At 41.0% G+C, this 27,308-nt stretch overlaps 1 protein-coding gene across 3 annotated transcripts in view; it reads left to right on the forward strand.

The window, feature by feature from the left end:
* The window catches only part of LOC109042459 (neurotrimin), a 540,449-nt gene that overhangs the window by 152,746 nt on the left and 360,395 nt on the right, over positions 1–27,308 (forward strand). Inside the window, exon 1 of one of the 3 annotated variants that reach the window (XM_072299995.1) lies at positions 11,803–11,820. The exons of the other annotated variants lie outside the window; for them this stretch is intronic. The gene's annotated coding sequence lies outside the window, so the exon portion shown is untranslated. Of the gene's footprint in view, positions 1–11,802; positions 11,821–27,308 lie in introns of those variants that run through there. 3 annotated transcript variants of the gene reach the window in all.

The raw sequence follows: 27,308 nt of genomic DNA on the forward strand, positions 1-27,308 counted from the left end.
AAGTTTCATCATGTTCCGCGAAATAAATTGATGCGTTCTTTTCGGAAAGGTGCTAACTCTGATTAACAACATTTTTCCGGTAATAAGGAAAACTATGCAGAAAGCGAAACATTTAACCCATCGAAAAGGTTCTCGGTGTTGAAGATCTATAATTAAGGGACTTTTTTGGCGCTCAACTTGCAGGACGTACGCCTTACTTTTTTCCGTGTGAAAATCTCTGAGTCGACTCCTTCCCGACTTAAACGAAATTGGAGCGGTAGAATGAGCCACTATGACCAGGTATAAAAAGCAACGGGTTAATTCGCAACATGTTACCTCCTCAAAAACTCCACGAGGAGCACGAATCACACAACGGGAAGTCCAGAAAACAACACCTTGATATAACCTATAGGTGTTCAGAATGTTTCATCGGTTCTATCGCAAAAGTACATAGGTTGTCCCAAAAGTACTGCACGTTTTTTTTTGGACTAACGGTAGCAGATATCAAAATGCGGTTTGTGCAGGCTTAAAGACCGAGCAATTACCGATAAAACAAGACAAAATGACCAAGTTACAGTGTTTTGAAAATGATTTGTAGGAGGGACCCCTCCAGGATTTTCAGCTTCTTTTCTGGAAAAAAAAAAAACAAAGAATTAAGGATTCATTAAGTGGCTTTATTAAATCAATTTTGCAGAATCTTACCAAGATTACTAGCATTTACTCTTCTTCACTGGACCACTGGACACTAGTTTCCTTCTCAAAATACCCTTTATCACTTGCCACACAGCGCCGCAACCGTTCTTCCCACTTCTTCAAACATGTTTTGTCGAATTCCTCTTGCCTGATGTTCTTTAAAAAAGTTTCAACAGCTCTTTTTATCTCGTTGATGGAGTTGAACTTCCTGCCTCTTAAGCCCTATTTCAACGTAGGGAATAACCAAAAATCGCAGGGTGCAAGGTCCATACCATCAGTAGGTAATTACGTTGCCTCTCGAGCATAAACTTTGCCTCGCCCAGCTAAATCGTCCAGATGTTAGAGCAGTGTAGTGTTCGAAACTCACCCTTGAGTTTTAGGAGCCAAGTGGCGCATCAAGCCCGAATTTTAGGCGCCATTGAAGACTTTTTAAGGGCGAAATTGACTTTTTGCTTATACATTACGGCGCATTTAGTTGAAAGTTAGATGCAAGATGTCTTCGTAACAGAACTAGTAAGCAGCTGTGTAGCTTGGGGAAGACAAAAGCACAAAGGATGAAATCGTGAAGAATGGAAAAAGCTCTCACTTGTAGTGCTGAAACTTTCGAATGATCACCTGATATGAAAATTCAGATTTTTAGGGGGCAATTTTGAGGGGCCGCGTTGGCGCAGAGCTTTCATTTTTTAGGCGCCATGGCCGCATTTGCCGCGTTGGCGCCTGTGAGTTCCGAACACCGGTGCAGTGTCTCCAAAAAATAATGGCTCCGGACGTGAACGATTGAAAATAGCAGCAATAACAAGACCCCGATCATCGGAATGTATGGCAATCAGGACGGTGAACCGACGAACGTTCCTCCGGTAGCATGTACCGGAGCACTCGATAAAGAGAAATGAAGCATAATAAATCACGCTGTGGCAACCTTTAAGTGCAACAAATCCGGGGTGCATACAGAACAAAACCCGAGGAGAGCTCGAGGACTTAGCATTTTTCTCGCGGCGAATTTATGTTACGTGCGGGATTCCGCCCGGAGTATCACTGCTGTCGCCTCTGCGATCTTGGCGAGGTGTTTTTCTTGCGCGGGATGATACCGTGCCTCGGAAACCGCAGACGGAGTGATATTATTTCAGTCGGCTGTACCACATTGGAGATAGAAGCGTCCCTCTTAAACAGCAAGATCTTAAGCACGCTTCTTTAAATAATCTGCATGCTCAGCGGGCTGATTGTTGATATTGATCAACAAAGAAGACTTAGGGAGTATGGTGCACTGGAAAAAGAAGCCCATTGGATCTAGAGTCCAGACTCTTAAAAACATCGATAAGAAAACGTACTCTTGATTCAATCAGAATCTAGCTTTATTCAAGAACCAAGCCTCTTAATTTAAGCTTATTTCGTTTTGATTCAAGCAAAAATCCGATTGAATCAAGAGTATTTTTTCTTGTCAATGTTTTCAAGGGTCTGGACTCTAGACCCAATGTGTTTTTTTTCCAGTGTGCGATCCTATTCACGGGAAAAAAATAGGGTAGTCGACACAACCAGCGGCTGGTTAAAAATGCGCCAGCTGCCGTGCGGTAGTTATGTGGTTATTGTCCATGGGTATTGATGTAACTACCGGGTTAGTTGTGACCTTTAACGCGGTAAATATCGTAACTGCCGCACGATAGCTGGCGCATTTTTAACCAGCCGCTGGTTGTGTCGACTACCCTATTTTTTTTCCGTGTTGGTTTGGTGGTTCTTATAGACTAAGAGGGTAACTGATGGAATAAGCTATCGGATCGGATCCCTCGTGGGCTCCCGTTATTTCGTGCACTGGAGAAAAAAACATATTTGATCTAGAGTTCAGACTCTTGAAAACATTGACAAGAAAAAATACTCTTGATTCATTGGGATTTTTGCTTGAATCAAAACGAAATCCGCTTTAATTAAGAGGCTTGGTTCTTGATTTAAGCTAGATTCTGATTGAATCAAGAGTCCTTTTTCCTGTCGATGTTTTTATGAGTCTGGACTCTAGATCCAATGTGTTTTTTTTTTTCCAGTGTTCGTGTATTACCTGTCTCCTATGTCCATTGCAACCACTCGCTTTCACCGATAGGATCACCGCACATTCCTGTTGTTTCCCTTGTCTATAGCTTTGTCTATCAATCCCAACGATCAGCCCGCAGATGCGACTGGTTTTATCTGATTTTATCGTGGGAGGATTCTCCGATAAAATGCACGTATTTTACCATTTGTGACCGTCCAGAAAAAGTCAAAATTCCTTCCCATCCTACGATTTGCACTCCTGTTCAATCGATTCTATATTAAAATCGTGTCCAATAATGTGTCGAAAATAAACGAGGTTGACGTAATGTTTGTCTAAAAATCGTCGTCCCTTAACGTAAGGGCGTATCTTAATTTCCGCACGATCCCCGGAAAGCATGAAGTTATACGGACAACCGGGCTTACGACGAAATGGAGTTGCGCTTGTACGTCAGAGGAGCGACGAAATTGGCTTTTTTCAATGGATGTGAAGTAAATACACTATCTAACAATACTGAGCTCGACTACTTGAAACCTGATAATAAAACCAAACCGAAAAGTAAATAGCCAGCTCAATCCAATATTCCCAGTTAATTTCCCGTGGAGTTTTGCCTGCCAGCCAACTTTACTCACGAATTGGAGCGTTCGATTAAAATAGCCCGAACAAGCCGGATGTGGTGAACGTAGATTATCCGGGAAAAGAGGAGCAAGGAAGAATAAATCGGGCGTCAGCATAAAAATATTTAGTTAAACAAAGAAATCCTGTAGAATGTAGATTCTTTTAATGAAAATTAAAATGATCAATACATGCAGATGTCAAAGTAGAGATAACGCCAAAAATCGAAAGATACACTGGAATAAAAAAAACACATTGGATCTAGAGTCCAGACTCTTAAAAATATCGACAAGAAAAAGTAATCTTGATTCAATCAGAATCTAGCTTAAATCAAGAACCAAGCCTCTTAATTTAAGCGAATTTTTCCTTTTGATTTAAGCAAAAATCCGATTGTATCAAGAGTATTTTTTCTTGTCAATGTTTTCAAGAGTCCGGACTCTAGATCCAATGTGTTTTTTCCCAGTGTATTGTGTAGTAACTAAGCGGGGGTGGAACAAATCAAGATTCAAAGACTTCAAATGTAAGTATATAGGACTTCATGAACACCCTCGTGAAACGATCCAGCCTAACCTCACATTGCCCTCAAATAAATACCTTAATTTTTCCCATGAAACCATAATTTGCTGTTTTTAAACTATAAAATGATTATATGCAAATTACTGAGAAGAATGGAGTTCTCATAGAAAGGAAGTATGATACTGTTTGAAGGCTTGACTGCAAGCTATCATTCTATTCAGAGGCGTAGCCAAAACTGATTATAGATCAATTGAAGAAAATAAGAAACAGAGTAATGCGTATAAAAAACTTTTACCGCTTTATAGTAATTAAAAAGCATATAAATGCAAATAATTGGGTCTCTTTTCTTGTTGTTGAAAATTTTAACTTCTGGAAAGACGTTGATAAACGGAGTTTCCCGAGAGACGAAAGTTGGGTGGAAAAAGCGATCTTGGAGTACTTTTTGGTGCAAACAGTGGGCTATCGGAGTGCATTTTATAAATGCGCATTTTAGTTTCCAAGAGTAAATATTTTTCACGTAACAACGTTCCAACTAAAGTCCAACTTTTATCCGTCTTTCAATGCGCATTTTTACTCACGAAAGTTGTAAACAGAGAGAGAGAAAAGTTTCAGAGTTAATTTATAGGTAAAGTTCGTGTCTTCTCGCTGTTTTTTGTTGTTGTTTTTATTCATATCGTGCGGATGTCTTGGAAAATAAACAATTAAATTGAAATAAACGCTTCGACCCCGAATCCTTGCCCAGTTCTCTGTGCCCAGACCTCCTCACTAATCTCTTGGTCAGAATGCTCATACGCACTTCGAGGAATGTATTGAGTGAAAAACGAATAAATCCTTTAGACACTTCGGCATCATGAGGTTCATAATCATTACATTTTACATTTCCGTCGTAAAATCAAAAAGTGCATCATTGCATCACATGTATGAATGACCCCAATACTGATGTCAATTACATGCGAAGTTTATCTCTTGAAGCATATTCACGAATTCTTAACCCATCAGCAGGACGAAGAACTGAAGGAGGAGTGCAAATAATTCTCGTTCAAATATATATATAGAGTCGCTTTATAACGCACTCTGGCGTTCTACGACACCCAAACGCCACATATGCCTGTCTTCCCAGAGGTTATCGGGCAACTGACACCGCAACATCTCTTCGTCAACGCCCTGCCGCCAACCCTTTACGGGACGTCCCCGTCGCCTCTTCCCAGGTGGTACCCAATCCAAAACTTGTTTGGGCAACCTCTCCTCCGACATTCTTTGCACATGTCCATACCAGCATAACTGCCTGGACATGACGTCGTGCACGATATCTTTCTCAACCTTCATCACCTGGCGAATTCTCTCATTACGGACACGGTCCCGTCTCGAAATGCCGGCAGATCGCCGCCAAAAATCCATTTCAGTTGCCCTCAACATTTCTTGCGTTCTTTTCGTCAAAGGCCACACTTCACTACCATAGAGCAAGATACTTTTAACGATGGCATCATATATCCGGTGCTTGTTTGCCTTTGAGATGCTTTGATCCCAGAGCACCCCGTTCAGCATCGCGATGGCTCTCCTGCCCTGGATGATCCTGTCCTTAATTGCTCTATCCATCCTTCCATCCTGATCGAGCCAAACACCGAGATACTTATACTCGTCACACTCTTCGATGCGCCGTCCATCCTCAAGCTCTATGCTTTGCCGTTGATGCGCTGCTCCCACGACCAGCTTCTCTGTCTTGGACACACTAACGTCCATGCCCCATTTCCGATATTCTTCGACCAACTTCCGCGTCATGTAATCTGCATCTTCCTCATCTTGAGCTACAACGATCTGGTCATCGGCAAAGCATAGAGTATAAAGGGTCTGCCCATCAACGAGTGGAACGCCCATTCCCGCAACCTTATTTTTCCATTCCTTTAAAACGTGCTCTAGGTATACCTTAAATAGTGTTGGTGACAAGCAGCAGCCTTGTTTTAGCCCTTTTGTGACGAAAAAACCTCCGGACAACTCTCCACGACATTTAATTCTTGCTATCGTCCCGTTATAAAATGATTTAATTGCCCCCACAAGTCCTTTGCTAAAACCCCTTTTTTCCAAGGCTTCCCAAAGCTTCACTAACGGCACGCTGTCATAAGCTTTCTGAAGATCCACAAACACCAAGTGCAGCTCCTGGCTGACCGCCCTTTTCTTCTCGATGACCTGGGTAATGGTGAACAGATGGTCGACGGTAGACCTACCGGCTCTAAAACCAGCCTGTTCTTCGGCTTCCTGGCCGCTCCAAAACTCTTCGACCTTTGCCTTGAGAATTCTCGTTCAAATACGAGCAAAAATATCCAATCCAAGACTTGCAACAATTTTAAAGGAATACCGTGTCCGTAATCTTTCTAAGTATGCAGTTACGATTTTTATTAGTTATCATCGATTGATATTATCATCATTTCATATTGTGTGACATCATTAAAAGCTAGTTTGTATCCAACAACTAGATTAGATTAGCTGAACATGATAAAATCTGTCCAAACCGCAACTTTTTACGTCCAATCTTAATCAAGACATCATCCTTTGAAAAGTCGGGTTTTTGACGTCATCCACCGCGGTAGTGACATCCTTGGTTTCTTCCACCTCGCTTTCATCCGCGTTTCACGTAAAGTGACCAGTGCTAGTACGTGTCACCTTGACTGATATAACCAAGGGTGTTTGTCACTACCGCGGTGGATGAGGTCAAAAACTCAACTTTTCATAAGTCGATATCTCGGTTGATGTTGATCGTAGAAAGTTGCGGTTTGAACAGATCGTAATATTTTTAGCTAATCTACCAGAATCAAGCATCAAACACAATTGGACGCACTTCTGTCAACTAAACTAAGCGTCATAGAGGGAGGAAGGTAGAGGGGCGCTTGGATCGGCGGCGGAGCCGGGCGTCGGGCTCCTTCCGTCCTCGCAATGCTTTTCAATGGCGCTTAGTTCCGTTTGACAGAACGCGCTACCCGGCATTCTAAATTCCTCCAAAGGAACTCAAATTGGCGTTTAGTTCCGTGTGACAGAAATACGTCCAAGTCTGTGACTAGCGCTACTGACCCATTTTAGTTTGTGAGTCTGGAACGTTTCCTTCTAATTCAGTATTTATTATTATTTTTCCACTTCCATCCCCCTATTCCCTTCCTATCGAAGAAATATGATTAGTTCCGGGCGTCATCTCAAGGAGGTAGGCGGCGGTTGGGGCATGCGTTGAGGGGAAGGGTGCGTTGCCTGGCAGGGTAACGGCGCACAGTGGATCGAGTCAATTAGCGAAGTCGGACATGAAATTTTTAACTAAAACTGCAAATTTTTATGTTTAATTCGTCTCATGTTTAGCTTTAAGGAGTACTGCTGTATGAAAATTACACGAGGAAACCAATGAAACCAGTTTCAGAACCTCGAAGTTTCGTATTAATGGAGTGATGAGCGTTTAAAGTTTCAAAATTGGACGTATTTCTATCAAACGGAACTATGTGCATTATAAGACATGAGCCCTGAGACCCATAAGAAAACGTGCGTAACAGGGCTCACGTCATAATGCACATAGTTCCGTTTGATAGAAAAACGACCAATTGGACTGAGTTAAGCAGAAAGGAACCAACCCACATTTTGGAAAAAATTGAGTTATGAGTGGTTTTGAACTCAACCACTGCTCTACTATCTATCGCCAAAAATTCAAAGTTTTTGTCGGAGCAACTTTTGCATAAATTGAACTTGAAGTTTATCTTTTACATTGAGTCTTATGCAGGAGCCAAACTTTAAACCTCTTTTTCTTGGTTCGATCCCGATGTGGCTTGGTTCCTTTCTGTTTAACTCCGTCCAATTATGTCTGATCTCCCCCACTGACTCGATCTATTGTGCGGCGGGAGACCCCCCGGAGAGGGGTGAACTCGGGAAAGGGGCGCGGGAGGGCAGACGGTGATTCAGCGGAGCGCGGTGGCGGTGCATTATGGTTTGGGTGAGTAATCATAGATTCATGGCCTGGAGGCTGCTCAGCTAAAAACTGAAACCCTTTCGCCGTTCCCTGTTCTCCTGCCCGGAAACAAGGGCAGGGTGCGAGCGGGCGGTTGCTCGTGTGAGCTGTGCAAGTACTTCTCGGGGATGGATCGGCGCCGAAGCCCCAAGTCGAGACGCGAGACTTCGACTTGCTTAGTTTCATCCATCTGGCGGAAGCGCCGCGCGGAGCAGCCGAGTTTGTTTACAGGTATTCCGGAGGAGGACGAAGGTGAGCGGGGCGCGCGCTGGCGTCGGATAAACACCCGCAGGTGCAACAGAAACAACCCAGAGAGAAACCGCTTCTTTCCGAGCCCGGCGTCAGCGAATCGCGCGAGTCTCGATTTTACCACTCCGCCCGGATCGGATTCAACTCGATGCTCTGTTCATTTGCTATTGTGCCCGCGTCGTTTTTACAAGGTGTCTACAAGTCCGGAAAGTCCGGTAGTACTGATTTTTTAAGAGCGGTCCGGAAGTACTGAAAAAGTGCGGAAATTCCGCCAAAAGGTCCGGAATGTTTTTATTTTTTGTCATTTTTGTCGCAATTTCAAATTTCGTCAAATGGAGGCACTGAAAAAGACGGAATTTTCCTGTTGGAGTCAGGAGAGAACGATAACTTCCTTTTTCCGGTTTTATCAAAAACCTATACTTTTTTCCTACTACCAACTGCTTCCATGGCAACCCCCAAAACCGTGACCTAGACCGTTCCAGCTGATATGCCTTATCGGCGGAAACAGAGGAGGTACTGAATATCTTGAGAATGCACTGAAAAAGCACTGTAAAAGCACTCATTTTTGACCAGCCTGTTTTAATAAACACCCTGTTTTACGAATTGCATGCGCATTTAAAAAAGTAACACAAACTTAAAAAGCCGGCAACAGGGGTTTTAAATGAAATGACGGAGTGCCAACTCCTTGACGAGTTGTGGCGGTTAGGCGTCGCAGAGCGCCAGAGAGCGTTAAAACAGGTATGTGGTGAACAATAATCTTTGCAGCCGCTTCAAGATTATTACATTTAGTAGAAACCTATTTTTTTCTTTAAAATAGGTGATTTCTATGAAAAAAGTGTGCACTCCCAATTCTTGATATTTGGAATAGTCGGAATTTTTTTAGTAGAAATCTCTGTGTGAAGATGGTATCCGTAAAGAGAGAGTTGCTGATAGTGTTGTCATCCTCCTTTTCTTACGTAAGTGGAGGCACTCAGCAGGCACAGAGCCGGATTTATCTACTTGCCGCCCATGGGCCGCCTGTATTTTTCTGTCCCCTTCTCATTCGTTAAGTGAACGTGCCGGTGGGAGAGGGGTGTATGAGACGCGTTTACTTGTGTTTGGCACATTTTTTGTGAAAGCTCCGTCAACACTAACCAAAGTTCTAGGAGCTTTACGCGAAAGTTAAGTTCCGTAAACCCATCCCTGTTTGGACAAGGCCTTCCATTTCTAACAAACGAACGAAAAAAATATGAAAGAACAAACATTAATGTGGTTTAATGATTTCAACTTCCGTCGCTGCGCCGTGTTTGGCGCAATGCTTGAAGTATTCATGCAGTCTTGTAGGCGCTATGCGTTTCTCGCCGACCGCTGCTGACCGCAATGTTTGACGCAATGCGTGAAGTATTCATCCAGTCTTGTAGGCGCTGGGCGTTTCATGCCGACCGACGCGCCGCCGAGGGCTTCGCCTTTTCATCTCAGTCCTCGTCATCATTGCCTTCTGCGCCGCTCCGCTCAAGGTCAAATTGCGTGTTTTGTTTCCCTCTTAACTCGACTAATTAAAGGTGTTGTCTCTTGTATCACCGAAAGACGACAAAATTTGAAATTACTATACTTTTACTCTCAGGAAATTAGAGATTTTATCGCCTTTTTTCGTTTGTAATTTATTTTCTGGATCCGATTTTTCCTTCTTTTTTTTGATAGCTACATTAAAAAAGATTGCAAAATTTGCCGCCCCTTACATTTTGCCGCCATAGGCCGAGACCTATGTGGCCACCCCCTTAATCCGGCCCTAGGCAGGCATATCGGAATATCACAGAATGAGGAAACTGCTTGCGCCTAGCGCATCGGTACTGAGCAAGTGAGTAATCCAGGACAGGTCCTGAACAGACAGCAGCATACTTACAGCCTTTCTTTGCTGACATGACTGAAGGCACTTGATTGAGGAAGCAATCATGAACAACGAGAATGCCTCTAACTACATGAGCTGATGAGTGATCCAAAAGGACGGATTTTACATAGCAGCATTTTTTGCCTTAGGACTCGTGGCACTCGGTAAAGCAGGCAATTTTAAAAGTATACAATTGACGATTCCTGACACCAAACTAACGAGTTATAATAAAATACTTCACATTTTCTCTCGCTGTTGAAGTGGTGAGTCTTTGCTGTCACTCAGAGAAATCTTTTATTGCTCTATGTCAGAGCATGCAAATCACCAGGGTAAAGAGAAGAAGGTATTTATCTTAAAAATAACCCGTTTTTTCACCATTGATCAGCAATGATAAAAATGAACAGTAGAATTTAATCATTATTGCACTTTTATCTGGCTTTTTAGTTCGCTTGGATCGATTAAATCCGCTTTTGAAATAGAGTAGGAATTTTGCTCCAGCTTTTCCCGGAAAGAGCTAAGATACTGCCGCTCCTGATTGAAATTACTCTTGTTCATGCTTCCTACTAAAGCGTGACTGTAGGAAGAGCTCAGAAAAAAAAGTCTCTCTATTCTTTGTGCAGTCATTCGCACACGCAAACACTCAAAGGAAATAGAAACAAAATTGGTATTGGTTCTACCCAATATCAGTACGAGAAAGGATATGTAAATCGTGAAATTAAAGGAAGAATGATGCTAGGAAGGTTTTTAGCTCACCTTTTTACCGAAGCTGAACCGGTGAAGGATTATAAATCGTCCTAATTTCGTCGGGTAAACCACACAAGCGCACCGGTGCGCGATAAGACAAGATGAGACTGAAAACAAAAACGGTCCAAAACTACACAAAAAAAGCCTGCTAACACTGAAAAAACCTGTGATCCACATGCCTTAGACTTGGTTAGTATCCGAATTTCCTCTCTTTTTTTGGGTTGAAAATAGGGTTCTCAGGACATCATAAAGTCTCGGCCCTTTAGATATTTTCAATTTTTACATCCTCGAAACTCATTTTGTGTTTATTCCTACCCTTGAAATACCGTTCTAAGATACAGCTATTATATTTTTTTTCTCGCTGTAAAGTAAATCATCCGTTGATACTTTAAACATGGCAATCGTCAAAGTAGGATTTAGTTTTGAGGTAAATATTTGCAGAGAGTCGCAGTTGCCCCTTATTATAATTGTTATTATTTTGTTATAAGTTTCAGTTAAGCGTTGTAAGGTCGAAGATCCAGCTTATATATTTTTTTCTCTCCGTAAAGTAAATCGTCCGTTCAGTCTTTAAACATGGCAATCGTCGGAGTAGGATTTACTTTTCAGGTAAATATTCGCAGAGAGTTGGCCCTTATTATAATTATTATTATGTTGTAAGCGACGTGGTTGCGGTTCTGGTTTTCTCCTCGGAGAAAAATCCAATTTCTTTATTCGTCGCCGCTTCCTCCCCCTCGTCGGTCCCTTTCCGCGCCCCGACGTTTAAAATCCCTCCTCCTCGCTTTCAGACTTTCAACTCGCTCGTTATGTTATTTTTTTAAAGTTTTCGATCGCGGTAGAAATGATTGTGCACGTTCCCCGCGTTTCTCTCGAGGTGAATTTTTTATTTCGTCGCTCTTGCGTTCGTTTGATCAAAGCCTTTCAGGGCACTCAGTTGTCGGGTTTTTACGCGATTAAATCCCCTCAGCGTGGGACCACCAGTCTGCGGATAGTTTTCAATTACTTTTGGCGCAGATTCCTGCTCCCGTGTCACGTTCAGTTACCAGATAAATGCTGCTGTGATTCCTCAAAATTATCTTTTAAATTGAATACTTAGCTGATGGTTTTTCTTTCTATGTTGCAGGTACAAATCATCCAAATACCTTTAGATTAAAGGATCTATTCAAGGTAAAAATTTTTACTCGGACTTGTTTATTATTTTTTCTATTTATTTATTTCTTTCTTTTTTTTTCCGCGTAAGTCAGAGTTTTTTTATGGTGACAGCCAAGCATTCGGTATCCCAGCTTACACTTTCCTCCTGTGGTTTTTCTTATTCTTGTAAGTCGGAGCACCTTCGAAGTCACAGTCAAGATGTACAGAATCCATTTCTGATTGGGTCCCGTCGTGTTATAAAGTGCCACAAAGGCACACATTTTTGTCACGACAGGGTACAAACGGAACAAGGGAGGTAACCTGTGAAAGGAATTCAGGAATCATTTGATCATATGTATATTACAAAAAAGTTTTAAAAGTAAGCCATTTTTTCAGAATTTTCAAGCAATTTTTCACAATTCTTTCCTAAGTGCACAGTTTTCTCCTTGTATGGTAGAAATTTGTTCCATCTCCGAATCAACACTTCTCTGTTGTGTGGAAGGATTATTTCTGAAACGCCGAGCGTTCTCCAGATGTTTTTTCTCTTTCAAGTGACTTTTAACAGCAGATTTGCCCATCGTGACCATTATAAAGGACTTTCCACCACAAAACGCACATGCTGCCCTTTTATTATCATCTGAGACTCGGATGAGCTAATCTTTATAGTTATCATTGGACAACCATATGTCGTTGAAGATGCAACTGCCCGGCAAGACGTTCTATAGCATTCTTAAATTTTATAAGAAACATACTCTATTATCAATCAATCATTCCATCGTCTTTCGTCGCTGACTGAGAAGATTTTGTGGCCTCCCTTTGAACATGTTTCAGGCCAGTCTTTTCTCCTGCTATTAAAGCGGTCTTTTTAGCAGCATTCTTAAAATTTATAAGGAACTTACTCCATTATTAAAACATGATTGACAAATAATAGTTCTCTCCTTTACAAATGCTGTAAAATTCTGAAATTTTTACTTCAACGTACAAACTGTGACCGTTTGCCCTTGCATTTAACTAACCAGTTTATCAGTCTACGACCTTATATGCATCTTATATTTTCTTGGAATAAGTACTCGAAAACACAATAGCGAAAGAAATATACTCCATTATTAAAACACGATTGTTAAAAAACTGTTCTCGCCTTTGGGAATGCTGTAAAATTCTGAAATTTTTACTTCAACATACAAACTGTGACCGTTTGCCCTTGCATTTAACTAACCAGTTTATCAGTCTACGACCTTATATGCATCTTATACTTCCTTGGAATAAATACTCGAAAAAACAATAGCGAAAGAAATATACTCTATTATTGAAACACGATTAATAAAAAACTGTTCTCGCCTTTGGGTATGCTGTAAAATTCTGAAATTTTTACTTCAACATACAAACTGTGACCGTTCGTCCTTGCATTTAACAAACCAGTTTATTAGCCTGCGACTGTATGCACCTTATATTTTACAGCTGCACTGGAAAAAAAAAGACATTGGATCTAGAGTCCAGACTCTTCAAAACATCGATAAGAAAAAATACTCTTGATTCAATCAGATTTACGCCTAAATCAAGAACCAAGCCTCTTAATTTGAGCGGATTTCCTTTTGATTTAAGCTTAAATCTAATCGAATTAAGAGTCCTTTTTCTTGTCAATGTTTTCACGAGTCTGGACTCTAGATCCAATGTGGTTTTTTTCCAGTGTAGAACTCTGTCTCTTCGTAGCAGCGAAAAAGCGAAAGTTGTGATATTTCTGTATGACCCAGCAACTGTGCCGAGTAAGAGAGGTAGAGCCATGGCATAACCTCAAAGTGTTGGTATTGAGAAAACCCCTCTGAAGTGCGCGAGATCTCCAGGTCTGATTACGGAGTCGAGCTATTGACCCGCGTTGTCATTCCGATCGCCAGAAACGGGATCCCTCCACCCGGCTCCGTTGTAAACGTCATCCGAGCTCGCCGCGGCAACTACGCTATTGACATTCGAATAGAAAGACGCAGTCTCGTTTTCCGCTTGTAGGAACCTCATTTCCGTTCAATATAAAATGATAAAATGCTCTTAAGTGGATCTTTCATCGTCGAGCGTTATTTAACTTCACTGAGGACGTTTCCGCGTCCTGTCCCCTCTGTCGGAACATCTGCAGATCGTCGTCGGCGACTGGTCCAATAATTCCAAACGCTCCTTTTTTTGGATATTGGAGTCGAAGTGCTTGACGTGCCGTTGCACCGCCCCGACATATACGGCACTGAATTCCCTATGAAAATGCCTCAACTGAAGAATGCCGACTATTATTTTCAAAGCTGACACCGGGGAAAAAGCTTCTTGGATCCAGAGTCCAGACTCTTCAAAAATTTGACACGAAAAAATACTCTGGATTCAATTGGATTTTTTGCTTGAATCGAAAGCCAAGCCCCTTAATTTAAGCGGATTTTCTTTCGATTCAAGCGAAAATCCAATTGAATCGAGAGTAGTTTTTCTTCGCAATTTTTTTAAGAGCCTGGACTCAGGCAGGGTCCATAAGACTTTTGTTTTCCAGCGGGTATAAAAGCTGCTTCCTTTTAATCAGGAATATGCTTGCCCATTTTAGCTAGGCAGAATTTCTCAGTTAATAAACCTAATACAAGGTAGGAGGACTGTAAATTAGTTTCAGGCTTTGAGTAATTGGACTCTTGGTAAATTACTATCAACGTTTGATTGTTATTAAATATTGTATTTTGTAACTGAAAATGAAGTGATGAAATCACACTTGTGTGTAAGTTGTTGAGCCTGTTTTACTTGAGCCCTTCGCATCGCGATCACCGAGCTCTGCCCGTTCCGTCACAAAATAAAACTCTTTGACTTTTTTGAACTTTTGTCACCCTGAGAACTTAACACCTTAAATCTGAGTTGTAATGTAATTCACAGCCTGCTTTGCGTTCCCCCTCAAAACAAGAAATGGGAAACCGCGCTTGGAGTTCAAAATGATCCTGATGTTTCTAACGAAGTTAGAAAGTCCTCGCCTGGTGGGTAACCTATCACATTTCACGAGTTATTTCGTGAAAAAAATTCCTCCAAAAGTGTTCGCTTTTCCTGTTAACCACACGCGATAACTGAATTATGAAATTCAACTCCCAAAGGAAATGATAAGGAAATGAAGACAATCGCCTTGAGTTCTTTGTCGGGTCCGTGAAAATACGTACTCGGTTCGGTCCACGGCGGGGGCAAGTGTCGCAGTTCGTTACCGGCGACGGAATGGAGCACCCACAAGTATTGCCAAATTAAGTGATACTCCATCCGGCGTGTAAATTACCCGCGGGCATCACGGCGAAGAGCGGACGGTTGTATCACGGTTTGGCAACACCGGCGAAGCTGGAAGCCGCTCCAGGTCGCCGTTAACAATACACCGGTGAAAAGAACCTTTTTGCGACGCCGGAGTCAGGTTGCTCGAAATTTATGGTTTAATAAAAACGCCCGTGCAGATATGCCTGCCTCTGTCACGCTCGTAATGCGCCAAGATTTTCGCCCTCGAGAAGCGCCGGCCAAGTTCGCGACGTGCCATGGAAATCCCTGTTCCCGCCCCGGCGAGAGGCCTTTTTACAAGGGTCCGATATCGGGAAATTGACGTTGTTGAAGCATCGTTATGTCCTGCGTCCTTCGGGACTTCGGGAGAGCAGGCGCTTCACACCATACGTGACCCCAACTTCCACAAAAGACCAACAAGTATACCGCTGTGCTAAGGCAGAACGCCGTATGAGCCTTCAAGCGAGGAAGAACGCCGTATAAGCCTTCAGACGTTGCCAAATTTCCTTTAATGAAACACCAATTTCCTGGTAAACCTATCAATATTTCCCTCCAATTTTTCAGATAATTTTGTTCCCAATTTCAACGGAAGTCCCTGAAACTTTCAAGGAAAAATATTCATATCTTTCCTCAAAAATAAACATTTTATTAAGGGAAATCTGGCAATTCTCGAATGTTCATACGGCATTCTTACTTAGAACGGCAGTGCAATGAGGCTCATGACCACTCGTAGTTCTCCAGTACAAGGTTTGCGACCTCCTGAATTAAAAGTATAGTTGGGGACACTTAAATGAGTTTCCTGGGAATATCACAATATCTCCATCTAGCTGATGAAGGGAGTCTCAGGGGAAGTTAAGTGAATTACATGGAATTTACTTTCTCCAGAGGACTTTTTCTCTTGTGAAATAAAGAGTCTTTTCGACTACTTTAGCGGCGAAAATATTTTCGGAAAATTTTGATAGAAAACTATTTCTCACGTTCTGCTTTAGCCTCGACCTAGCTGAGAACTGCATATATGAACTTTATTTTTCGTTTTTTTTTCTTTATGCGTTATTGCAAAGCATGAGTATGCTGGTCTGTGAGGAAGTCTTACGATTTCTGTTCTTTCCTGTGCCTCGCTAAAAGAGTCGTTGCATGTTTTTACGCAAAAATGCTCGCGATTTTTCTTCAACTTTTACTGAAATTGATTGATGTTTGCATTTGAATTCTCATTCGATCCGTTTTTCTTTTACGAACGACGCAAAGCGTTTAAAAGAAAAATACGCCTCCACACTTCAATATCAGCGCCTTCAATATCAATTATAGAGTTAGATCGAAAGCACGAGCCGTCAGGGGCCGAATGCAACTATACTTGATCAGAAGCCGCCGATGTTGCCCGTAGAAAGAATTGAAGGCGCTCAGAATTTTCGAAGAGCTCCGGCAAGTGCATCGACGCCCCAAGTCCTCTTCATGAGTAAGGGAGAAAATGATGCTTTTTTGTTAAAATATTGTTATAATGTTGTTATTCTCGTTGAAAGCATTTTTATCCCTCATTTTATACGAAAATATTGTGATTCAGTCGCGGTGTTTTATGCAGTTGTTGGCTTTTTCTGAAATTATTCATTTTGCACATTTTTTACACTAGTGAGCGCGGAAAAATTCACAGTCTTATTGAATCTCCAAGCAGAGTATGATTTAATGCACCATTAAGCCATGTTTTCGCATCCAAAATTTACGTATGCAGAACACGTAGCTAAGTGCATTTTATTCGTTTAAAGCAAACCTACCGCACAGAGAAACTAGCATTCATAGTTAGCAGTAGAAAAAGGGAATCACTAATTCCGGATTCTGAAAAAATTTCAAAATTAATCATGGCCAGCGCAGCGATTGAAAACAAAAGTTATTCGAAGTCTACAAGGGTAACATGATTTTTCGTTTTAACTTGAGATTAAACCCGAATTCTTATCAGACGCATGTAATGGTGAACAGTGCGTCGTCGCCTCACAGATTATTTCCATCCGAGTGGGATGAACGCACTGGAAGTTCATAGCTCAAAGGAGTGGGAGGCACTCCAGTTCGGCGGGGCTTCCTAATGAGAGTACCTTGGGGATGAAGTGTCTCGAACCGATACTCCGAGAGTAATTCCAACCCATAAAGGGAACTCAGGAATTTTTTGGAGTGCCCTGATACTCGACCAGCTCATCTACATGACCTTTCTGTGAAAAGAAACTCTACCATATGTTGAGAGGCGCAATTTTACATCGTTTGCAAAAAGGAGTGTATTTTTAACTAAAGAGGTCACTAGATTTTTCTCCTCTTTGCATTGACCAATAACCATCTTTAAAAAAGGATCTTTCAACCGTCTGATTCCCACAATGAGTTTTCACGCATCGGGCTCCAAAATGTAACTTTGTCTGCAACAGTTGAACCTTCTTTTGACAATTGCATGTCCCCATGCTTATGTCCTTTTGATTGAAGTCATGCAGTGGCGATTTTGCAAGTTGGCAATACTGTTTTTCCTTCATTTAAATCCATTGCATTTATCGATTTATGTGAGGCGAGCTGCCTCAAAAATCGATTGTTTTACTTACATTTAAATGAAAGAAAAATAATGTTGCCAAGTTTCAAGAATCGCCATCACCGGAGTCATGCAAATTACTTAATTTTTATGTTATGGAAAATATTTTGTCTTTTTACAGGCTGTTCACAATTTAGCTATCAGCATCTGATGAAGCTGTATCTCGATTGCAATGTTTTAAAAATCCTGCGATTAAATTATTGTTACCGAGGCTTTTTATTTCTCCCACGAGAAAAATGGGTCCTTTTACCGGAGGCACGTTGGTAGCATTAAATTCAGACTCTAAAATTTTGATAACCCAATCGTGTTTTTTAAGTTTAACTTTAACGGTGTTCTTTTCTATGTGCAAATACTCCGTCATACTGTTCCTAAAATAAACTTTTGGTCCGTCACCGACAAGATAAGGCGGCCGCCTCTCATAACCCAAATCTTCATCATCCAATTTCGGGAAAACGTCGACTATATTAGGTGCAGGGGAAGAAAACGGCGATGCAGCGTACATTTTAACTATATCTTCATATTGAGAATTTCGATATTGAACCAAAGAAATTGATCTATTCGCAAAAAGAATCGTTTGATAAATTGCGAGTTTATCATCTGTCTCCATTTCCATTAAACACCGCGTTCCCCGTTTCAGGATACCAATCCAAAAATGATTTGACGGCAGCCCTATCAGAATCGGCTCTAGATTTTGAATAACAACAAATAAATAAAATAAACCTATTGTCATGCGTGACGACAAAACCGGACCACTCACCGTAAACCGCGTACGCACGCTTCGCGCGTTTTTTAGTTAACTCTTTAAAACCAAACAGAGTTTCGGCGCCGTAACCGATAAACGGATCTCTTTTATCAGTACAATTTGAAGAAAAATAAACGCCAACTTTAACTTTCCCAGGGTAGTTATGCCAATCTACTACTCCCACCTTTTTGGAGCTGTTATCAATGGGAAAAAGTTCTCTCACTTCGTTGGTAGTCTTACTTTCCTTTTTCATTTTATAGGTAAATAACCTTGAATACGCGATAGAAGGATGTGAACTATGACTCAGAACAACACTACTAATCACAGAGTCCATAGAAGAATTTTTCGACGAAGCGCGTGAGAGCAAACTCGCTGCATCAATTTTGTCATCACACTCTAACAATTTATCACACTTCACACCTTGAGACGTCACCAGACTCCGCATCGTAGATTCACTGATTTCTTTTTCGGGTGTTACTATCGAAGAATCAAACACAGACAGCGTCTCGGATGCGAAATCTCCAACGTCAAAATCTTCAGTTTTGTCGTCTTGGAAGTCTATTACGCTCTCAACATCGGAATTGATGTCGTATTCACAATCGCTTTCTTCAATTAACACTTCTTCATTAACACAATTTTCATTATCGCGCAAATACAACTTCCAATCATCCAAAACTTCATACCAGTCAATAGGGCAATTCGCATAGTTAAAATCTTCATACTTTCTTTTAAAATTCGCCCGTTCTACTTTATCTGTTAATTTAGTGAATAAATGTAGATGAGAGTCAACCCAGTCTAGCTGTTGTTTCCACCTCGCTATTGCCAAATAAATTAAACTTTCAATCCCGTAAACCATAAAAACATCAGCGAATTCCCCTATTAACTCTCTGCTCATGTCAACACGAGCAATGAAACACGTAATCAAATCAGGAAACCCGAATTTTTCCCAATCGTATTCGCGCTTCAACACTTCTTCACACATCTTTTCAAAATTATCCTTAAAATACGCTAAATAATCACCCACAGAAAATTTTCTCAAAATATGTAAAAGCAACGATTCATCAGCACCGCAAATGTCCACAATAAACATCAATAAATCAATGTGCCCCTGCAAATAAGAGTAACCCGTAAACGTCTGCTCAGCAGCACACACAGCACGATGTAACATTTTTTCGTGTTTAGTAGCGTTAGGTACTCGCTGAATGTCCAGAGTGACCTGTCCTCTATCAGCCTTACCTCCGAACCCTTCTCCTCAGCCCGGGCTTGGGGCCGGCAGTACCGCTGAAGAGACGGCACAGGCGGAGTTCGTCGGTCTTTAATAATCTATTCAATTTTGGGAATCCATTTATTTTACGTTGCAGGATTTAAACCCTTCAAATGAATTATGCGTAAATAAGAGAACGCGCATTCTTCCACCCAATGATGGATACCTGGGGAGATGCTGATCTATCTCTAGTTGCAATAATCTATTCAATTTTGGGAATCCATTTATTTTACGTTGCAGGATTTAAACCCTTCAAATGAATTATGCGTAAATAAGAGAACGCGCATTCTTCCACCCAATGATGGATACCTGGGGAGATGCTGATCTATCTCTAGTTGCAAAAGCAGGATAGAACCGACTTACGGTCAGCGGTCGTTCTCCGTGTAGCGAGAAGTTTCCATACAATTGTATTTCGGCAATTACTGGCCGAACATTGTCGAACTCAGGGATATTTCTCTCTATCTTGATTGAGTTATTGTACGCACCAACTAACTCTTGAATGCCTCTATCGCTTACTCTCATACCATTCTGGTCATTAGACATTAACATGGTTCTACTTCCATCGCTGGCATAATCAACAGGACGGGTAAAGTACGTCGGGAGCTCCTTGGCGAGTACGACTAACTTTCCACGGATATCGCGGAAATCGTCGTCTAAGTCAACGACAGGATTATACGCTGGTGGGATGATTTCATCAAGATTGTTCAATAGCGGGGCAGCTGGTAATCCTTCTCATTTGCAGCCAGGTATAGGATTGTTGCTGTAGAACCGAACACGCTCAGTTACGAGGGTCTGGTTGTTGGCCAGGGCTTCTACCGTTTTCCGTAAATTTGACGATGTCACGCACTCTGGTATATCAATATAATCTCGAATATCAATGTAATCTGTTATGCAGACGATGCTGTTTTAGTAGCAAGCTCCGAGGATGATCTGCAAAGAATACTCCATTCCTTCAACCTAACTGCGAAGACATTCAACATGAAAGTGTCGGCTAAAAAAACAAAAAGTATGGTCACCAGCAAAAATCCAATACGATGTAAGTTAGCAGTGGGCGGTACCGCAGTTGAACAAGTAATGCAGTTTAAGTACTTGGGCGCTTTTCACAGATTAAAAATGTGTTCTTTTTTCTTTTTAAATGAAAAAATAAACTCTCGTACGGACTTCATAGCCAGTTCCAACATCGGCATGTGTGTTAAAATAATGTTTATTATCCACCATTTTAATATAAACACAAAACCAAGCTTCTTGAACCGTAATACACGAGTGCGATCTGTGTGAACATAATATCTCAGACATCATCGGATACATTTCTGAAAGCTTTCAAATGTCAAGTTGACGATACAGTTGGGACCATTTACGTGTGCTGAGTGGATTTCTCTTATTTTTGATAAGTCCCAAATTTTACGGAGATTCTTCAACGCCGCGCTGCCTCGTGGAATGGAGGTTTACGTGTTCTGCAGTTTTCTGTAATTCAAAACCTTCCCCGGAGAACCGCAGATTGGTCCCTTTTTTTTTGAACATCATGTAACACGACTCGGAATAACTGCCAGTCGGTATGACAACGGCGTGGAACTTCGCCTCAGACTTTAATGGCGCTTTTTGAAACTTTGTGCTTTGCCCAGGCAAGGGCAATATGTGTTCCCAGCCTTCTTTTGCCTGAAAGTTTTCCTGTGAATCCACATTTTGTTGGTTTTCTTCGAAGTTTCTTTTATTCAACCGTCATTTAACCTGCCACACGGTAAGGCCTCAGACCACGGCGGTATCGAGCAACCAAACCTTCGCGATTGTGTGCTAAGGATGCGTTGTCGATTATTTTTCAGATTCTTATCCACCAACTTGATCAATATTCCAAAAGTCTGAATCGATTATTGTGACGAGTTCGTGCGAAAGATGCCATAAGATAGAAATTCAACTTGTTTAGTGCAGGAAAAAGAAAAAATACTCTTGATTCAATTGGATTTTAGCTTAAATCAAGAGGAACCAAGCCTCTTAATTTGAGCGGATTTCCTTTTGATTTAAGCTTAAATCTGATTGAATCGAGAGTATTTTTTCTTGTCAATGTTTCCAAGAGTCTGGACTCTAGATATAATGTTTTTTTTTCCAGTGTAGCAGTTTCAGTGTCTTCTGGTTTTGTAGGAAGTGTACAATTTTAGTTTTTCGTTCGGTCTGTAGCCGCATAATATTACGTTCTAAGATCCTGAAATGCCCGATTTTCATCTCGTGGTTCGGCGAATTCAGTCGACTCAAATAGATTGTAAGAACAAACGATGAAGGATAAAAAGTGACACGGTGTTGACTTAGATTGAATTAACCTTTGAAATTTTAACAAGAGAAACTTTAACCAAATTTTATGCTTTCGGCGCGGAAAGTAAAACCCAGGGAAGAATAAACTTTCCAGGACAAGGAAACGGAAGACAAAAGTCAAAGATGAAGGGAAGGCACGGTTCTTGGACTCTTTACCCGTCTCAGATCCTCTGATCCCTTTTCCTGCTTTAACTTGAGGGCCTTGTGGCTCAAAACGAAGATAAAAGTAGACGGAAAGAGGAAGGTGACACGAGAGAAATTAAATGAAAAGCGAGGTCTGAAATATTAATTTCGCAACGGGATTGGCAAAACTACTGAGTGAAAAAAAAATGAAAAGGGAAGAAGAAATCGAGGCAAAGGAAAACGGAGCGAGAACTCGGGCGTGTTGCTGCTTATTTAGTGCCCAGGTATGTTTAAGACTCGGCGTTAAAGGGGAATGGGACGTTCGCAGTGTACAAAGAGGGTGAGGGCAAAGTATACAACCACTACTTCAGTCAAGTAGCTTTTTTCTTGTATTACAAGAGTCAAAACCGAAGAACAAGAGCCGTGTTGCCACCACACCTCGACAGAAGCGTTTTGCACCGAAACCGCGGACAGGTATATATCATATTTTACTCTTCCATGTGGTCGCTTTAGCAACGGAGGAAAGCGGAGAAACTACCACGCCGCCATTTTGCCGCCCTCATACGGATCCCAGTCTCTCTGCACGTGTCTCTTGGAAGTAACTCGTGGTTTGAAGTTCGACCGCAAAAATTGTTGATTACAATGCGAAATATCTCGGATAAAATTACGTTAAAATATGTGGGATTCTTGTGGTAATTTTCTCCATCTCCACGCCTGTAAGGACTCACGGCATCACGGCTAGTTGATGATCATTTATGGATTACATTTTGCAAAAAGGAATCAAGAGCATTCCAATGCTGCTAAGATTGTGCAACTTACATTCTTTGCAGTCAAATTACTGCAATCATTACTGGATCTAGAGTCCAGACTCTTGAAAACATTGACAAGTAAAAGGACTCTCGATTCAATCAGATTTAAGTTTAAATCAAAAGGAAATCCGCTCAATTAAAGCTTAAATCAAAAGGAAATCCGCTCAATTTAAGAGGCTTGGTTCTTGATCTAAGCTTAAATCTGATCGAATCAAGAGTATTTTTTCTCGTCGATGTTTTTAAGTGTCTGGACTCTAGATCCAATGTGTTTTTTTTTTCCAGTGAAAAACGGAGTTAAAGCGTTGAAAGTTCCCAAATTTTGTCCGACCTCTCCCATTGACTCGATCCAATCTGCGCACTCTTCCTCAAGAGACATCTCTTCTTTTCGCCAAGGCAAAAGTTCGTGACAGCTCTAATCTGAATTCATTCAACTAAGAGAGCATTATTCGAGTAACCTGAGTACGCTGACCGATCTCCTCAAGGAAGTTTCCGGAAGTTGCGTAAATATCTTTCCGATAAGACAGTAAAAAATCGACTATCGAATTTTCGGGAAGGATGTGCGGCACGGCTGCTCCTTCTTTTGTCTTTCACGCTCTTACATACGAGCAAATGGCGCGTCATTCGGCGGGGCGGCTGGCATTTTGGGGCGCGCCAAGGAGCGGGGGTGGGGGACGAAGGCGGGAGGGGGCGGAGTGGGAGCGCCTCTGGCCGTCGACGATTAATCATTTGCGGAAATAATGGAAGTGTTTTCACGTGCCATTGAATCTTCAACATCAATAACAATTAGACAGGGTTGCCAGGTTGCCATGTGCAGTTATTCTCCGGAGATTGGTTCTTACAAGATAGATAGATAGAACACGGGAAAAATTCAATTGCTGATTTAACAATTCAATTGCTAAAAAAAGTGACTGCAATGTTTCAATGTAGATTTTACTACCAGAAAATGCTACTTTAACCACCCCCATGGTTCAATTAGCTCACAATAGTGGTTAAAGTAACATTTTCTGGTTGTAAAATCTACATCGGAACATTGCAGTCACTTTTTTTTAGCAATTGAATTTTTAAAGCAGCAATTTAATTTTTTCCGTGAATGGGTACTTTATTCACATCCTGGGTAGGATTTTACCAAGGGGGCTAGGTTGTGTGCTTATTTACACCCATGGGAGATTTCTTCGTTGCATTACTATTATCTTCAAATTTACATCATATTCCCATTACGATTATCTTCAAAATTACATATTGTTTATCAATACATTATATTACCAAATTAGGCTGGCTAAGCTGCGTAGAACACTATATTGAGTTATATTATGTACATTTTTATAAATAGGGATATGAGTTAGATATTAATGTTCATTTACACAGCCACCCAAAAGACACAAAACCAGTCACCCAGCAAAGGCCCCATCGAGCAATTGGTTTCTACAAGAAGACCGCAGATCCGTGTTTGGATCTCTGAGAGTTGTACGCAGTTTCAGGTTAGTAGATTTTGACTCTCCAGGGAACTTTACATGAAGTTGCATCAGGGCCAGTAATAGAAAGGAATGATACTGTTGAATATTAAGGAGTGATCGTTGATCCAAGAGAATTTCTCCCAGATAAAGTTACTTTCGAGTCTATGTTTCTTCAAACATTTAGTAATTATTTTCTGTGAACCAACAAAAAAGGAAAATAATCATACGAGTTATATGGTATAATTTTTGATCATTCATATTTCATCAAAAAATTTAAACTTTGATGCATTACGATACTCACATTTTAAACGGGGGTCCGTCATGCGGCTTTAATCATTGAGAGAAATGCATTTCGTAGGAACAAATTCCCTTAAAAAATCTCGCGTGCCACAATTCTTCTAATTTGAGAATGGAAAAGGGGTGTTGTACATTTTTTGAACTTAACTGCCTCACTCCCTAGCAACCGGTTAACCCAAATTTATGAATTCTTGAGAGGGTTTTTTTTTCTTCTTCTTTTAGATCTTTCTGTTACAATTTTCAATCAAACTCTGCTCTCAGTAGGCGTGGCCAGTTGTCTAGAAGGTTTTCACGTTCATACTAGAGATTTCATGAAATGAGTTGTAAATATTCCCCTAAAAGTTTTAGTAGTTCACATTTTAGCAAGGCTTGTCCATCTCCACTTTTCCACAAATTAACAACATTTATGTAATTTTTAATGCAACTTTAAGTAATATCCTGAATAATAAACTTGTCCCGTATGCACGAGGGGAAATGAAGGTTTTAGCTTAACATATGACGTTCTGTTAAAACATGCAAAACAACTTTTGAGCCGTTCAGAGGAAAATAAATATTCTGTTCTTGTCTAGCTCTGTATCTGATAGTGCTTTTCGTCGAGATGAATGGAGAAAATTTTTCTTATTTGCTGATTAAATGGGTTTTCTTATCACTATCCGGCAACCAGGTCAAAAGACATAAAATTTTAGCTTTTTCATTATAAATATTGCGGCATCCCCACATTATCACCCCCTCTCCCTCACCCTGCGGCCACGTTCTGTCATTATTTGCGCGAGTGGAGGTTTTTCATGCTCTTTGGTTTTATTGAAATTGAATTGAGCTAGAGTAGTAGCGGTATCGAGGGTCGTGGAACTATAGACCTCCCGCTTGATCTTCGGAACATTAATTCATTTGTTCCTTGATTTGTCACAGTGGAGAGTATTCTTTCGTCTTGAATGCTATGCGATTTGAGTCTGATGTGTGTCGACGGTTAAAACACATACACGCCAATTTTGACTATTTTCAATTTCGCTGATTTTCCGACTTTTTCGGCGCTAAATTCGCTGTTTTTCCCACTGTGCGTCGTTGGTGTCATATTGAGAATGCACATTCTCTTTTCCTCTGCGGAAACTCTGCTGTCGAAAAGAGACAGTGGAACTAGCGATTTGCTCAGGTACCAATAAGTTAGCGAAAAGCTGCACTTGCTCCTAACGGGTCGAACTTTTTGAATTGCTGTAATTCTGTGATGAGTTCCAGGTCGTTTTTTGGGGCGCCTACAGCATGAGAAGCTCCAAACCAGCATTTGATGTAAACCTGCAACCAAAATATGGGCATTTTTAAAAGTGATAATAGCAGCAATTAGTTGTCGGAACAATAAATGGGGAAAGTTTTAAGACTTTCACTAGCCATAAACTTAACATGAGCTCAAAACATTACATTGACTAGGGGAAAAAAAGAAGGAACTGATTTGTTCCGCAAATGAATGAAAGTGATAATGGGAGATAAATTTTTCATTTGTGAGGCAAAATGAATGCCTGACCTTAAAATTTGCTGTAGGGGGAAAAATTCTATAATGCTTACCTTCATCGAGAAAATGTTAACGGGAAAGAGTCCATGTTGCTCTTTGAAACTGGAGGAAACTGGTCTCTCAGCATCCAATTTTTTAAAGAGTAAATTGTTACATTAAGTTGGATTATTGATGGCTTCGCCAATGTGGAAAGAATGCGAACCTGAATCTAGAAAGAGAAAAGTTAAAATTTGTCAGGTACTCATGAAGTTCCAAAGTTACTATAAGTCGTAACGCTTTTTATATTATTTTATCATCCAAAGACACTTCTACATGCCTTTAACAAAAGTGCAATGGTCAGGAAATAAGATGACTGAAAATTCAGTAATAAGGCAAAAAAAAAAGTCAGAAATTAATAAATATAAATACATGAATATGAACAAGATTAAAATATGGCAATGAAAATTAAACACAATTAAAATAAATATAAATAAACATGAAAGAACAAAAAAAAGCTAGGTCTGACCAGAAAAGAACACGGAAAAAACGAGTTTAGGGTTGGGACCTACATGTTAGTGCTGGGCACTAACGAGGGTTAGGTCAAATGGAGCCAGCAAGTCAGAGGAGTGCTGGGCACTAAACAGCTCGAGGCTGGGTCACTAAGGAAGAAGTAGTGTCAAGCCCTAAAGTGACTTTGGAGCGAGCGTAAAATATGAAACGCCTCCGCCTGGGATCGAACTCGGGTTGCGCCGGTGGAAGACCAGCGCGTTACCACCAGGCTATCGTGACTCCGACGTCTCGTGGGTGAATTTACACCTGTTAAGCGCAACTACGTCTCGCGGCATCTGATTAGCACTACTGATGTTCAGTGCCCACCTGTACTGCCTTCCGGTGTTGAGCTGTACAGCGCTTAGACGCCCGCCCTCAACTACTCCCCACTAAACGGCCAGTAGTGCTCAACACTAGTCTTGTTTTTTCCGTGAATACTAAATTAAAAAAGGTGCTTATAATATATTCAACGAAAGAAGTAAAATGAAAGTGGGGGGTTTGGTGAGGGAACCTCGAGCTGTATAGGGGCTCACAAATTTAAAATCACAGAGAACTGAGCATATTTCTACCGAAGCTTTTTCATAACTTAAAATACGTTTAATAAATTCAAAAAAAGAAGTAAAATGAAAGTGGGGGATTTGTACAGGGAATCTCGAGCTATACAGGGGCTCACAAATTTAA

The sequence above is a fragment of the Bemisia tabaci genome, chromosome 4 (assembly GCF_918797505.1).
Source record: "Bemisia tabaci chromosome 4, PGI_BMITA_v3".
Taxonomy (NCBI): Eukaryota; Metazoa; Arthropoda; class Insecta; order Hemiptera; family Aleyrodidae; genus Bemisia; species Bemisia tabaci.